The 15818-nt window shown below is 47.8% G+C and overlaps 1 long non-coding RNA gene across 9 annotated transcripts in view; it reads right to left on the reverse strand.

Annotated features, from left to right (window-relative positions):
- The window catches only part of LOC135921084 (uncharacterized), a 57562-nt gene continuing 41744 nt past the window's right edge, over window positions 1-15818 (reverse strand). For 4 of the 9 annotated variants that reach the window (XR_010570444.1, XR_010570439.1, XR_010570441.1 and 1 more), the window contains 3 exons: window positions 10254-10424; window positions 8183-8382; window positions 1-360 (listed from right to left, as the gene is read on the reverse strand). This is a non-coding gene — a long non-coding RNA (uncharacterized lncRNA). Of the gene's footprint in view, window positions 361-2344; window positions 2493-8182; window positions 8383-10253; window positions 10425-15818 lie in introns of all 9 variants that reach the window. The other 5 variants (XR_011512096.1, XR_010570440.1, XR_011512097.1 and 2 more) reach the window with 5 other exon arrangements.

The following is a 15818-nucleotide window of genomic DNA, read 5'->3' on the forward strand; positions in this document are numbered from 1 at the left end:
TTGAGAGATGTCATTTTTATAATGTTTCAACAACACATGTCGCCACACAATCTCTGTGGAGCAGAATTTCCAGCACCGGTGTCTGTATCGATTGGCATCTCGTCTTCGACATTGTCCCCCACCGGCACACCATCCTGGCCCGAGACAACAAAATATTCCTGGCAGTCGCTTTGCGTCCATTTTGCTAAATCCTTCGTTTTCGGCCTCATTAGGGAACATCGTACTACTTGTCACCACTGTGGCAGCGAGCGAGCTATTTACCACGTCCTTTGCCGTTTTCTTCCATACAGAACACGTAGGCAGTCACTCGCAACCGCGCTGGCCAGTCTTGACTACCAACCGCTTGCAGAGCCAACAGACCTGGAACGCCGGCGTATACATTCGTCACGTCACAACACAGTCAAAGCTAATTTGAGCTTTATATTTTCGACTGGCTTATTAGAGAATATATGGATCTCGCCGACGTTTCCCACCTCTCTCCGTTATTGAATGCGTCTCTCTTTTCCACTTATTCTCCCCCAGTCCAGTGCAGCAAACCAGAAGCTCTTCAAGTCACCTTCCTTGCCTCTATCATCCTGTTTCTCTTTCTCTCTCTCGTGCTTTAAATATATTTAAATATATTTAAGTATGTAACGAATTTGTGCGATGAGATGTCTTCATTGGAGCGAAAGTTGCCCTCTCATTTTGTAGAAGTTTGCAAACGCTGTGGATTAGTGGCTGTTACATTCTACGCTAAGCACTGAATTACGGATGCACATCCTCACCGTAGTGACCGTGTTTGCATGGACAACAAATTCTGTTTTGGCTAAATGCGCGGTAAGGAACCACCGGTGACAAAAAAATAGCAGCGCATCCATCCTTCGGAAATCATTGGCGACGTTAATATGATAACACAAACTTAAGATGGGTGTCTAATCGTGGATATGTTTTGTATATTATGACGTGTAATATGAAGCGCAGCCCATCCCCTGTATCCCATATTTGGGCACACAGGTTGTCGTAAAATAGGTTTATTGAAGAGTTGCACATATTCATTGGTCCAAGTTGGCACCAACGGTTCATTGAAGAGCGACATACATCATAAGTTAGATAGCCCGTGACTGAAGTTTATTTCATACATTTCGCACTCTGTTCCCTGAGCAGAGCAGCCATTTGCTGTACCCATTACACCTGCTGGTCTACCCAATGACCTTAATTGGCGGGAAAAGAGGTTAACTGAGGACAGACGGCGAGACAGACTGACAGACGGGCGTATATACCCTAAACTTGGCGAAGTTGTCAAAACATTTGAATCGCATTACATGAATACTTCACCTCTGCGACGTTTATCTTAGCCACAGTGCTACTTTGGGAAGCTCAAACTATGCATGAATACCTAATTCAATATGTTTAAATTATGTCACAATGAAATAACTTCTACCCCACGTGTATATGTCAAGCCATGCATAAATTTCGAGAACACTGAACGGTAAAAAGTTCATTTAATACAACATAGGCTCTCCGCAGAAAGTGAACCCAAGGTTGGACTGAGAATTAGCTGAGCCATACTAAAATTACCTTTTCTGTCGACGTTCTGTCCGCAATAGTGACTTAATCAAATGAAAATGAAAGGTAGGCCAATGCACCAAAGTTGGAACCTATTTTACGCAACATTTACCGAGAAAATAGTGAACAAACAAAACGCTTAGCTACTCCCAAAAATGCGGCATATGTTTATCCCGCAAAATTATGGGCAGTGGCTTAAATTTTGAACAAGTCGTTTGTACCAATTTTAAGAAAATTTCTGAGAAACTTAGTTTAGCATAATATGATAGTTTGCGCCTACAATACATCCGTTTGCAATAAAAATAGGGGCCTCCTGTTGTTTTGCACGGCACTGATGTGTAGCACAATCACTAAGAGCGGATATTACTGGCCGAATAACGCATCGTTCTTTTCATATGAATAGAAGTATCGCTCTCTCTCTCCTCCATTTATATATATATATATACATATATATATATTCTAACGCCTTATTTTCTATTTTTATAACTCCACACTGACGAAGCGTGGAAGCGGGAAAAGAGGCGGCGCAAGGTTTTGTTGGCTGACCGGCTGTTTCGGGGCGTCCCATTTCTTCGCTATCCTTTCCATTCTAGAAACATACATTCCGCATGCCTAACAAGTGGTAGAAACACTGGTTACTGAACTTAGGAACACAACTCCGGGCCTTTCATTTGAGTGGAACTCAGTTCACCTTTACTATACGAGAGCACAGTGTTGTCTTTTGTGTCCTAACTTTTTTTCTTTCCGCATTATTTCGCACCACATTACAGCCGCCAGAGGGACTGTAACCCTGACGAGCTTTTGATAAATTGTCTTTCTCTTTGTAATCACCGCACACTAACTGGTAAAGTCGTGGCAAGGACATATTTCTGGTCCACTTTCAGCCTCAGCCACTGTGCCTAGACCTTGCATTCAATCGTCGTGCCCGCAGGAGCATTGGCTGTACTCTGTGGTAAGAATACATGTGAAAAGAAAGAAAGCCGAAAGAAAGGCTTTACATGCTAAAATTTTGGCTGTGGCACGGCCGTCACAACGAACCCGCTCTTATCCGCAAATATTCTGCTAGAATATTGTGCTAACATTGCCGCGCGACTGGCCGACCAAGGCCCTTTGCGTGTATTCACGAGCTTCTTTGCCGCTCGTAAAAAAACCTTTATGTAGCACGCATTGAGCAACAGAAAGCTTTCTCGACAGCTTTTCATGTTGCTCTTCAATTTTCTCATTGACACTTTTTATCTAATTACAGTATTTCAGAAACAGATTGATTAATTTGTACTAATTATGTACTTAAGCGGAATGCAAAAGATAACTTTATTATATCAAAGTGACAGCAAACAAGATTACTTTGGTTCTGTCCAGCGATGTGGCATTGTGATAAATTTAAATCTTAGAGCATAGCAGTTGGGACACGATGTATGCGCGTATGTCTTGTGTGTATATATATTGTTACGTAGGAAGACGCCGACGAAAAGCTATATACAAGTATATTTACAAGGCAATACGCCGAACTTGGCCAAAAGGCAACAGCCCGCGCTAGCCTGTAATCGTCGTCGTCGTCTTCACCATGCTCACCTCTTTGTCATCGCAAATACTGTTCCGTAGCACTACCCCTGGCGGCAAAAGCGCCGTCTCTGAGCGACTAAACGCTGGACTCGGCAGCAGTGTAGCAGGCCTTGAGCCTACTGACGTGCACAAAAATCATTAGATGCCAGAGCAGAGGACGTGGTTGAACGCACAGGTGCAATTTCGTACGTCACAGGCGTCACCTGGCGCAGCACGCAGTAGGGCCCTGTATATCGCAAAAGGAGCTTCTCTGAAAGTCCGGCGTGACAAGAGGGCGACCACAGGAGCACGAGCGCACCAGGCGAAAACTGTACGTCACGGTGGCGGGCGTTGTACTGAAGCTGCTGAGTGGTTTGCGAGGCCTTCAGTCAAGTACGGGCAAGCTGCCGAGCATGGTGCACGAGGGCGATGGCGTCGCGCGCATACTCGCTTGTTGAGATCACAGCAGGAGAAAGTGCGGTGTCTAGGGTCAAGGTCGGGTCGCGACCATACAATGGATAAAATGGAGAAAATCCGGCGGTGTCGTGCCGGGAAGAATTGTACGCAAATGTGACGTAAGAAAGGGCAATGTCCCAGTCGTGGTGGTCTTTGGAAACGTAGTTGGACAGCATATCGGTATGAGTACGGTTTAACCGCTCTGTCGGGCCATTACTTTCAGGATGGTATGAGGTAGTCAGCTTGTGTTGAATGGAGCAGGAACGCACAATGTCGGCGATAACTTTCGAGAGGGAATTACTACCACGGTCAGTAAGCAGCTGTCGCGCGGCGCCACGAAGTAAGATAATGTCACGCAAGAGAAAGTCCGTGACGTCAGTGGCGTAACTGGTAGGGAGAGCCCGCGTGATAGCGTATCGGGTGGCGTAATCAGTTGCGACACCTACCCCTTTATTCCCAGAGGATGACGTCGGAAAGGGACCGAGGAGGTCTAATCCAACACGAAAGAACAGTTCCACAGCGACGGTGATCAGCTGGAGATGACCAGCAGGTAGCAACTAAAGTGTTTTCCGACGCTGGCAGGGATCACAGGCAGCAACATAGCGTAGGGCGGAGCGAGCGAGACCAGGCCAATAGAAGCGGTGGCGGACACGGTCGTACGTGTGGGTTATCCCAAAATGTCCTGCAGTGGGTGCGTGATGCATCTCAAAGAGCACAGTCTGTCGTAGATGTTTTGGCATGACAAGAAGATCAGAGCGGCCAGGGAGGAAGTTCCTTCGGTACAGAATGCCGCCCTGGAGGACGTATCAGCGAACGGATGCGTCGGAAGGTGTACAGCGCAGACGCTCCATGAGTACTCGCAGCGACAGGTCTCGGTACTGCTCATCGGCGATGTTAGCGAAGGCAGACACAGAGAAAATGTCGTTGGTGGTACTACTGTCGGCGTCGTCAGGCTCGTCTACCGGTAGCGAGACAGGCAGTCAGCGTCCTTGTGTAGTCAGCCAGATTTGTAGGTGACAGAATACGAATATCCTTGGAGGTGTAAGGCCCATCGACAAAGTCTTCCTGTAGAATCTTTGAATGAGCATAACCAGGAAAGCGCGTGATTGTCTGTGACAACGGAAAAGGGTCGGCCATATAAGTATTGGCGGAACTTCGCAACCGCCCAAACTAGGGCTAGACACTCACGCTCAGTGATGGAATTGTTGCGCTCCGCGGGCGAGAGGAGCCTGCTGGCGTAAGTGATAACACGTCCGTGGCCGCGCTGCGTTGTGCCAGTACTGCGCCAATTCCGTCACCGCTGACATCAGTACGGACTTTGGTAGGCGCAGAAGGATCAAAATGGGCCAGAACGGGAGGCGTTGTAAGAAGGTAGATTAGAAGCGAGAATGCAAAGGCCTCGTTATCGCCCCACTGGAAAGGGGCGTCTTTTTTCAAAAGCTCGGTTAGTGGCCGTGCTATGGCCGCGAATTTTTTCACGATACGGCGGAAGTACAAGCACAGGCCGACGATATTGCGCACATCCTTGACACGCTTTGGAATAGGGAAGTTCGTAGCAGCATGGATCTTGCCTGGTACCGGTTGCACTCCGTTCGCGTCAACGAGATATCTCGTCCAAGGACGGTAATCAGGCGACGGCCGAATTGGCACTTCGATGCGTTGAGTTGCAGACCGGCTATCCGAAAAACATCCAGGATTGTTGAGAGGCGCTCGAGCTGCGTAGCGAACGTTGGGGAGAATACTATAACGTCGTCCAAGTAGCACAGGCACGTCGTCCATTTGAAACCGTGATGAAGGGAAGGGAGACCATCATGCGTTCAAAAGTGGAAGGACCGTTACATGGACCGAACGGCATCACTTGGAATTGATAAAGACCATCGGGTGGTACAAAGGCAGTCTTCTCGCGGTCGAGATCGTTCACGGCAATCTGCCAGTAGCCGGAGCGAAGGTCTATAGAGGAGAAATAGCGAGCACCCTGGAGGCAGTCAAAGGCGTCATCAATCCGAGGTCGGGGATACACGTCCTTTTTGGTAACCCTGTTCAGGTTCCGATAATTCACGCAAAAGCGCCATGATCCATCTTTCTTTTTTACCAGTACAAGAGGTGACGCCCATGGACTACATGACGCTTCAATAATGTTATTGGCAAGCATTTTGCGAACATCGGCGTGAATAACTTGACGCGCAGCCGGATGATACTCGGTACGGGCGGCGATGAATAGGAGGGGCATCGCCGGTATTAATGCGATGTTTAACAGCTGTAGGTTAGGCCAAAGGCCGATGGTTAAAGTAAAAAATATCGTGGTAGAAAAACAGAACGCGGTAGAGCTCAAGAGCGTACTCGGATGCCATGTCGGGCGCAATCATTTTCTGTAAATCGGCGATGGTACAAGTTGCTGACTTTTATGGTAGAGGAGGATCGGCTGAACTGTCTACTGCTATAGAAGCTACTCAGTTGATCATCGAATGAGCAAAGCTGGGCCAGAGACATCCCGCGTGGCAGCACTTGTGTCGTCAAGCCAAAATTGACGACTGGCAGGCAGACGCAATTCGCCGTAATAGATAAAACTGTATGAGGTACTGTGATCCCGTGTGTAAGGAGGACGCCTTGCATAGGAGCCGTGATGTAGTGACCATCGGGTACTGGTGGGGATGACACGAGCTCAACGTAAGTCAGTGCCGAAGGTGGCAAGCGAACGAAGTCGACGGAATTGAGGCGACTGGGGTGTGTTTCAGCGGGATCCAGAACAGGCAGGTCAAGGCGGAGAGTACTGGCGGAACAATCGATGAGAGCAGAATGTGGGGAGAGGAAGTCTAAGGCGAGGATGATGTCGTGGGGTCAGTGGGCGATGACTAAATAGCACGATAGCGGAGCGATTGGCGAAGGAGACGCGGGTGGCACACATACCAATTACGGGGGCTGTTCCGCCATTGGCGACATGGACAACAGGCGTCGCGGCGGCCGTGATTATTTTCTTCAGGTGGTTGCTAGGTGCAGCATTCATTACCAACAAGTGCGTCCCAGTGTCTATAATAACAGATGCAGAAACACCGTCGACTTGCACGTCAAGAAGGTTCAGATGAGTGGGCAGCGTTAGTAGAGGATTTGACGGCGTAGGGAGCAATGCAACGTCGCAACGAGGCGCTGCATCGTCTAGTTTTCCGGCTGGGAGCGGCGTCCGAAGGGAGACGGCGAGCAGGAGCCACGGGGCTGGACAGAGCGACATTGTCGTCGTTGGGGCGAAGGCGAACGAGAATAGGAGTGGTTCAGGGCAGGAGCATCTGTGTCTGCATTATCAGAGCGGGCAGCATAGGGACAAGAAGGGCCACGTTGGAGGGGGGGGGGGGGAGGTGGCTAGAGTAGGAAGTATAAGTAGACCGGTTCGGGGAACTCCAGCGACTGCGACAGTGCCGAGAAATGTGCCCGATTCGATGGCAGTGAAAACAAATGGACTTGTCGTCTGCAGTGTGCCATTCAGACGGGTTGCGGAAACGTGGCGGGTAAGAAGATGTGGGACGGGGCGGAATCGAAGAAGCCGGGTGGGTATCAGGGCGATGGGCTGAGCAGATGGTGTGAAGACCAATGTTTGCGAACTCTTCGCGGACAACGGCCTGGATCAGGGAAACCATGACTGAAGGTGCATTAGAGGGACTGGAGTCGAAGGCAGCCGGATAGGCGGCCTCGATGTCACGCAGGACGATTCTGGTAACATCGCCAGTGTTGTTGGGACGAGGAGTGTCGGTAAAGGAAGATGTCGCTGGGGTGTTGGGCAGATGGGCAAATTGTTGGTCGATACGTCGCTTTTAGCGAGTTTCATGTGGGGGCACTCTTTTATAACTGCATCCACCGTCGCCACGTTGATTGTGTGCATATATATATATATGCGTCTGTATTGACCTGTGTATCGTTGCGCAGTTTTAACTGTGGCCAATTTTGCTTTTCCCTGTGGGTATGGTGCTGAGCAGCGGGTTACATTTGTTATTAGTTTCCCATATGCTGGTGTTCGGGTATATGAGATCAGGAAATATACAAACACGTAATTTGTAACCGATATATTTTACGAAATATGTCTATCTGCACTTTCACATTGTATTGGATCTTATACTGTGAAGTATTTTCGACAAAAGAAAGCCAAACTGTTGCAATTTTGTTTGTCGAGTTAGTTATGTTCAACATGCTTGTGTTACCAACATCAGATAGTATAAGGGGCAAAAACCTCTGTCAGGCTTTTGTATGCCTTTTGTCCTTGTCTCTTGTCAATCGTAGGAATCAATAAATTAAATCTCATAAAGAAAGCATGAATCCAACAGTTACATGCAAATAATACGCTCAATTTCCGGGCCGCTTTTACGCAAATCACAAGCGTGTTTCAGACGGGAGTTAAACGTTGTCGCACGGGCTAGTGCTATGAAACGCACCGAAAAAGAAAGCATGGAACCCGTCTGTAGCACAAGTGACTATATATAGTGATTAGACATCTGTACCGCATCCTGTTAGCGTTCGCATTCGCAGACCAATCAAGGAGCCATGTAATGAATCGAATCGTCGCAAATGAGAAGCTACCGCTTAAAATGACACGTTCTAAACTAGAGAGAGGACCAGCATGGCACCGTTAGGTTTATGAAACATTCACACCTACCTCGTTTGTCGGTGCAGAGGTCGCTGACTACGAGCAACTAAGGAGCGCAAGTCACCAATCCAGCTACTATTCCTCCAGGCACCATCCGATAAGACACAAGAACAACAGCGATGTCATATAGCACCGGACGACGCCGCGGTGTTCCTTTTGTGAGCTCCTGTTAGATTGTCCCTGCGGAGGGCGGCGGACTTGCGGACCAGCTATATTGCAGAATCATGGAGTTCAGTATCTTTACCATGGGCTATTAGCGCAGTCGTTTTCTATGCAAAACAAACTAGGCTATTTTACTACGCATGTGAATCGCCGAGGCTGTACTCTGGCTAACTGCTGCAGCACGATGTAGTCCCCCCTTGTCGTCAGGTCGCGAAGCATCCGCTTCGAGCCTATTTTCTTGCCTTCGGTCAAATTACTCAAGTGCATCCTGGTGCGCGACGAACACTTTTAAACCCAATGTCTGCATTCCTGGCGTTTCGTCACTTCCTGGAAGAACGTAACAATGAGCCTCAGACAGCCTTCAAGATTCCTTTCATTCGCACGCTAGAAACCATCTTCTATGCTCTCGCTATGCTACTTGTATTGCGAAAGCGTGCGTCCGGCGTCTGTAGCAGCAAAACGGCACCTAAATTCCCATTGGCACCTACGCCACTTCACGAGCGCCCCTCGCGCGCCCGTGACGCTGGCTCCCGCTTGCTAGCTCGTGCAACGACGGAGGAAAGCGGTAGAAAGGGAACAGCTGCTGCCTCGATATTGCGCCAGGGTGGAGCGCTTCGCCGCGACGCCATGTTGCCCGTAAAAGTGCTTAGGTGTGCTGGGAGTTTTATTTCTCCTCGCTGCTATGCCTTCGGTTCGCCCAAAAATCGTGGCTTCTTTCGGAACAACTTGTAGCATGCCATAATATAATGCGGGCTAAATACTTTGCAGACGAAAAAGAAAAACGAAGGAATAGAAGGACGGTGTGAATCCGGGAACGGTTGGCTTAGAGTCCGGTTCTCTGCGGAATAGAGGGCGTTTCACATTGGTTAAATCGCCTCGTAACATTTTAGTGGCAGCTGTGGTGTACGAGTTACGTGACACTGCACCTAGAGCGTGCATGGCGAGGTGACCACGACACGATGTACGAATAGCTGATCTATGGCAAGTCCCTACCTACGAGCAAAATTATGATAATGCCTTCTGCAAATCTACTGGACGCTCCTATCTTCAATGACATACTCTGTTCGTACGCTCACAGAATACAGATGTATACCATTTCTGTGGCTAATAAGTGGGGAAGATCGGTAAAGGGCGCCGGAGCTAATGGCAAATTTTTGTGTCCAAACTGCGAAAGACCTACTGGGTGCGTCGCTCACAGAATAGGAGAAGTTCCACTTACTGAGACAGCCCTGGCTAACACCTATAGTAAACTCTTCCCTACCTCTTCTTCGCTACGTCGGTCACAGAAAATTCCGTGAATGTCTGGGAGAGATGTATTGAAATTCAGCCCTTCCCGATGCGGGTGTTTCAGGGCGGTCCTTCTAATGCGGTGAATGTAATTTTTGTGGATGGCCATTTACGACACTGACTGGGATCCAAAGGATCATTGCCAGTTATAAATATTCATTCCGAAGGTTCCTCCCACGCCTGCCATTCTGTCAAGTGACACGTGCTACACTTCCCACCACGTGACAGTCGCTCATGGCAGTCGGTGAAGTAACAAACTACAAGCAGGCTACGAATAACAAAGCTCGAATCCAATAGCTACATGCACCAATGCTCCCAATTTGTTGGCTGTCTCTATGCAAACTATGCAAACCATGAGCGTGTTTCTTCCTATTTCCTACTCCATAATGTGCGGCGCACCACGAAAAGAAGACGCCATACATTCCGGTTGGAGTCGAAGTAGCTATATAACGTGATCGGCTATATATGTCTGTCACATCTTATTAGTTAGCGCTTGCATTCTCAGACAAATCAATACGCCTTTGAATGAAATATTGAATCGTCGTAAATAAGAATCTCGCGCTTAGTATTACACGGGGTGCCTTAGGCAGAGGACCAGGCACCATTAGATCCATGAAAAATGCGCACTTACGTCATTTGTCGGTAGATAAACGGATGGCTACGATTAGCTAAGCAGCGTCGTGACCAATCAACCTCCTAGTCATCCCGGCACCACTCCGATAAGGCACAAGAACAACAGCGATGCCATATGGCGCCGGTCATCACCGCGGTCTTCCTTTTGTGAGCTCTCGTTAGATTCTCCCTGCGGAGCGCGCAAGACCTGCATATCAAGAACTTCGCAGAAATATGCAGTTGTCTGCCGCTATCACTGGCTGTTAGCGCTGCCGTTTTCCATCTCAAACAAACAAACGCCTTTTGCTACAGTTGATTGCGTACATAGAGATGAGGCTACGCAAGCGTTGGATGGTTTGCAATCATGCTAATTTGACGTCCCTGCTCACCAAAATTGTGAATCTGTGCGTATAGCGCCATGGAATGGCAGCACCCACGAATCGACAACAAAGCGCTTCAGTTGCATTCAGTTGTTAAGCTTTCAGATGTTTACGCATAAATCGAAGACGCACACAGACAGATACTATAACAACGACAGCGTTGAAGAAGCTCTAAGTTTAAAGCTAAACATTTATTTGAACGGGTAAATTACGGTATTTAAAAATTACTTTGGCGTTTCGGGATAGCGTATTTTTTTCTTTAGAACATTATTAGGATGGCATATTCTTAAGATACTTCACACACTTTCCGTTGTCTATAATTCTGCCTTGTTTGTCTCATTGTTTTGCTTGCCAACCGCTTTGGCTACCAGCTTGGGCCACTAGGTTGTCGATGGTCTAATTGGTACAATAGGCTGCTGTGCAAGGGTACGCCGGTTCAAAATGCACCAACTTGGGTGAAATGGGTATTTCATCCAACGTACGTGCCGCTGTTCAATAAGTTCCTTAATGTCACATTAGGTTGGTGGGTACGTGCTACTAGGTATGTCTAACTCCTCAATGCACTTCCTCGGCACTGACTTGAGTCACTGGGCATGTGCTTAAGCTTATGTGTCTCTCTTCATAGTAAGAAAAAAATAATTTAAAACTTCCCCGGTGCTAGGGGCAATCAAACCCTTGTTATACACAGGGTATCATAACTACGATGCACCAAGATTTAAACATATGCAGATGCCTCGTTGCTGGACAGAACCAAGGTGATGTTGTTTGCTGGCGCTGGAAGATACTCTGATTATTTTTCGCATTCCGCCTAATTACATAATTAGTCTTCATAATTTATTCAACTTCTCAAGCATAAGATTTAGACTAACAGTTTCTATGAGAAAATTGTAGAGCAACATGAAAAACTTCCGATACAGCTTTCTGTTGCTCAATACGTGCTACATGCCGTGTTTTTCCGAGCATAAAAGAAGACCGCGAATACACGCAAAATTTCCGCGGGACTACCCACTCATGGCACATATTCCGTGTAGTTGTGGGCTTCTTTCACGCTCGAAAAAAATTGTTAAACGTTCTTGCAGAGGCATCCTATCAGTAGGGCAAAGCTTCCTAAGCGGCACATCACCCGCGGTTTGCCGACTTCGTCGGCAGCCGCCGATCGCTCGAGCCGCTAGGCCTAGCTCAAGGCTGCCGGTGCAGCAGCCGACGGTGCTTGAGATGGAAACGCCGCTATAGTCACTGATCCTTTATTTTCGTGAGAATTTTAGCACCTGCACAATTATGACATGGTCAAATGGTTCTCTCTATACTCTGTCGATAGCCAAGAGCAAACCAGCTAGGAGAGCCGCGTCGCATGGTCGTCGCGGCGCGCTGCCAGTCTGCGAAACCAAGTGTGGTCATTCGGCGACACAAACCTAGCGAGTTTCTACGACATACACTCCCCTCTTTATTGAAGGAGCGCACGTCGCTCGCACCAATATTGTGCTGGCATCATCAATCTCCAAATCCAAATTCATGATATTCTTAACGTACTCCTCTAACTTCAGGGCCAAACCTCTATGAGCCTGGAGAACAGTGGTAGTGTTATGCAAAGCAGATACCGCCACAATCGAAGATCCATGTCAAGCACAGTAAAGGGAACGAATTGATGCTGTCCTTAGTTGGTTTTGCCACAGTGAAGAACGGACGGCGCTCCCACGGCAGAAGACAGGCATAAGCTCGGAAACGCAAATAACTTTCCAACCACAAACACTCACGCGCCGACCATAGGAACTTCGTTTGTTGTACGACAGGTCGCGCTCACGATTTCGCAAATCGTCAATTACTACAGGGAGCAACCGCCAATGACATCCGTGGGAGCAGCGTCAGCCCCTGCTACCGGACGGCCTCCTGACTCCTACGTCAGAGGCTGGCATATCACAACTGGAGTCTGCCGAGATGGTGGGATACTGTGGGCTCTGGGCTACGATCAGTTCGGCCATTCCGCTTGAGCGGCATAAGGATAATTAGTTTTATCGTCTAACGACCTAGAGAAAATAATATGTCTAAATGACGACATCTTTGGGTACCGTGTGTGGTGCGTGCTATGACGTATAAAATGTTCTGACATGTGATGCGTTTTTATTCAGTTATATAGACTTCTGAGACGCAGTGTGCTCCTATAACAATGGAGCTGTGTACTGTAATGTCACTTGTGGATATGTAAAGTAAGCACGTTCACGCATCAGCAACTTCTCGGCCTAATCGCCTCACCTGCATGAAAATCTCAGCGATGGAGATAGACAATGGCGTGGGTCCGCTTAGTCAACTTAGTACAAAGTCCCGTTACAGAGTGCACGCCAGCAACCGGGTTTAAGCTACTGATGGTGTAGCCATGGCACGCGGACATCTGTGTGACGCCCGACTCCTAACTGCGAATCTAGAACAAAAGCACTAAAGCCAGAAAAATTGTTGGCTTTGCGTTTTACGAGACCAGACCTCAGTAATACAGGCAAAATGTTCATCATCATCAGCCTGGTTACGCCCACTGCAGGGCAAAGGCCTCTCGCATACTTCTCCAACAACCCTGGTCATGTACTAATTGTGGCCATATCATGCCTGCACACTTCTTAATCTCATCCGCCCACCTTACTTTCTGCCGCCCCCTGCTACGCTTCCCTTCCCTTGGAATCCAGTCCGTAACCCTTAATGACCATCGGTTATCTTCCCTCCTCATTACATGTCCTGCCCATGCCCATTCCTTTTTCTTGATTTCAACTAAGATGTCATCAACTCGCGTTTGTTCCCTCACCCAATCTTCTATTTTCTTATCCCTTAACGTTACACTCATCATTCTTCCTTCCATAGCTCGTTGCGTCGTCCTCAATTTAAGTAGAACTCTTTTCGTGAACACTGTGGCAACATGCTGCCACAGTGCTTAGTACACCAGTAAGCAGATGTACCTTGCAATGTGTGAATGAATTACCCCGTTGCCATGTGCGAATGACTGCCACTTTGGCAGTTGCGACGGTGGCCCAGCTCACTACCTACTTCTCGTTCTGCATGGCAAGGGTTTTGTTTCGAAGAAATAATTGTTTCCAGACGTGTTCGGCCTCTCGGGCTGCTTGAGGTTGATTTCGTTCATTTTTAGCCATAGCGAACTACCTAGGTTCCGCCACAAATTCTTCTTCCTCAGCTTGTCCTATTTTGTTTTTGTAATTCTAAAGCATTATACGCTCCATTACGCGAAAATCCGACGTTGTAGTGGGCGACCTCACCAAATGATGGTGAAAAAAAATGGCCAATGGCGAAGAGTGGAACCACATCAGAAATACTCGAATTGATGTCAGATTTCACTGCGAGGATTTCTTAAATAGAGTAAATTATTGGCTTTAAAACAAATATTAGGTATATTTTGGTGTCGGTGGGAATCTAACCTTGGTCTCAAGGGTGCGAGTCAAGCACCCTTCCCGACGCCACGGTGGCTCCATGGTTTTATTTCGCTAAAGATGTGCCTAACGCGTGCGTCATCACCCACGTGACGTCGCCGCATCTGGCCGACTAAACGTGTGGCCTAGAGCATGCGTCGTTGACCACGTGACGGCGCAGCCTATGGGTAGGAGGTGGCGCCACGTCATGAGTGTATAAAGTGAGAGCATAAAAGACAACCATTAAAATGTCCATTTGATAGTCGCTGAGCGGCCCTTCGCGTCATAAACTCCTATAGGGGAAGCGAGCGCTTTGAGACGCTTGGTGCGTTTTCATTTGGCCTCGCCGAGGTGCAGGTAAGAATGTGGACTTTGCTCAAGCTTCCCCTTTAAGAGTGGAATGCGATAGCATCCAAAGATATCTGAATGCTTGTCACGCTTCCCTGCAACTGCAGCTTATGTAACCTTAACGTTTACAGCGAACGCTATGCATGAAGCTTAGATTTCCGGTAGAAACATGGCTTCTTGCGTGGCGAGCGCCATCTAGATGGTGTTGCAAGGAACCGAGCAGGCTGCTCTATAAGTGGCACAAACGTTGCAAAGGATGATTGTGTATGAGTTTCCGCGTAACAGAATTACGTTTTCTCGTATATTGAATTTACAGTCTAGTGCTATCATGTCTGTAGATTGCGTGTTAGGCGAGTAAGTGGTACGTTACAATTTTTTCTGACGCATTTCACTTTGAGACCCTAAATTAGTTCAGTAACGTCTGCGTGCTACACGGATGGCCTGCGTGGTTGAGTAGGCCTCATTCGAGTGATATTTCGTTCACAAGACGATCGACGCAGGACGCGGGACGCTGATGCCGGATTTTCTGCGACACGGGGCTCTTTACGCTGTCGCGTCAAAATGCAGCCGAGAGCTTCCGCGCATTCCCACACATAAGCATATTCATGTTTTTGTGGAAACCGCAGGCAGTCCGTGCAGGCCTAAATTCAATTGTGGGGTGTTACATACTAAAACCACGATTTGTTTATGAAGTACGCATTAGTCGGGGGGCTCCGGAATAATTGGGACCAGCTGGGGTTCTATAGCATGCGCCTAAATCTAAGTACACAGGCGTAGTCTCATTTCCCTCCGTTGAAATGCGGCCGCCGTGACCGAGATTTGATCCCGCGACTTCTTACTGCCCGACATCATAGCCACTATGCAACCACGGTGGGCCGCCTGCAAGGTGCAAAGCTGCGACACAGAATTGGGATATTGGGAAGAACATTCGTTTTTTTTTTCCTGTACTACTCCATGTACTATGCATGTTGGTCATCCTTTTTTCTTTCGTTGAGTCTGCACGAAATCATCATTTGTGTACGAGTGCCCGACTTGCCTCCCTTTCGTGTGGTTCCCGCCTGTGCGCGATGTTCAAAATGCGTCCTCGCGTATGACTCTCGATCAAAAAGCGCTCTTAGTGAAAGAATTGTAGGCATAGACAAGTGATTTAAATGAGAAACACTGCTATTTAACACTATCCTTGTGCCCCGTACCAAGCGAGTTATCACACGACGGGAGAGAAATGAGCGCTCGACGCATATCTCAGACGTGCTTAAAATCGCAGTACAACAAAGAGGACGGTCACACTTAAGTTTTACGGAATTTTTTTTTAATCGCCCGTTTCTAACAACATTATTCTAGTCCTTGAGTTGCAATATTCAGACATAGGGATAATACTTGCGTGAGAAATAAAAAAAAACACATATCTGAATATAAAAATATTCGCAAGACAAACTTAAGACTGCTTGCGTG

Source organism: Dermacentor albipictus, chromosome 2 (genome assembly GCF_038994185.2).
Source record: "Dermacentor albipictus isolate Rhodes 1998 colony chromosome 2, USDA_Dalb.pri_finalv2, whole genome shotgun sequence".
NCBI lineage: Eukaryota > Metazoa > Arthropoda > Arachnida > Ixodida > Ixodidae > Dermacentor > Dermacentor albipictus.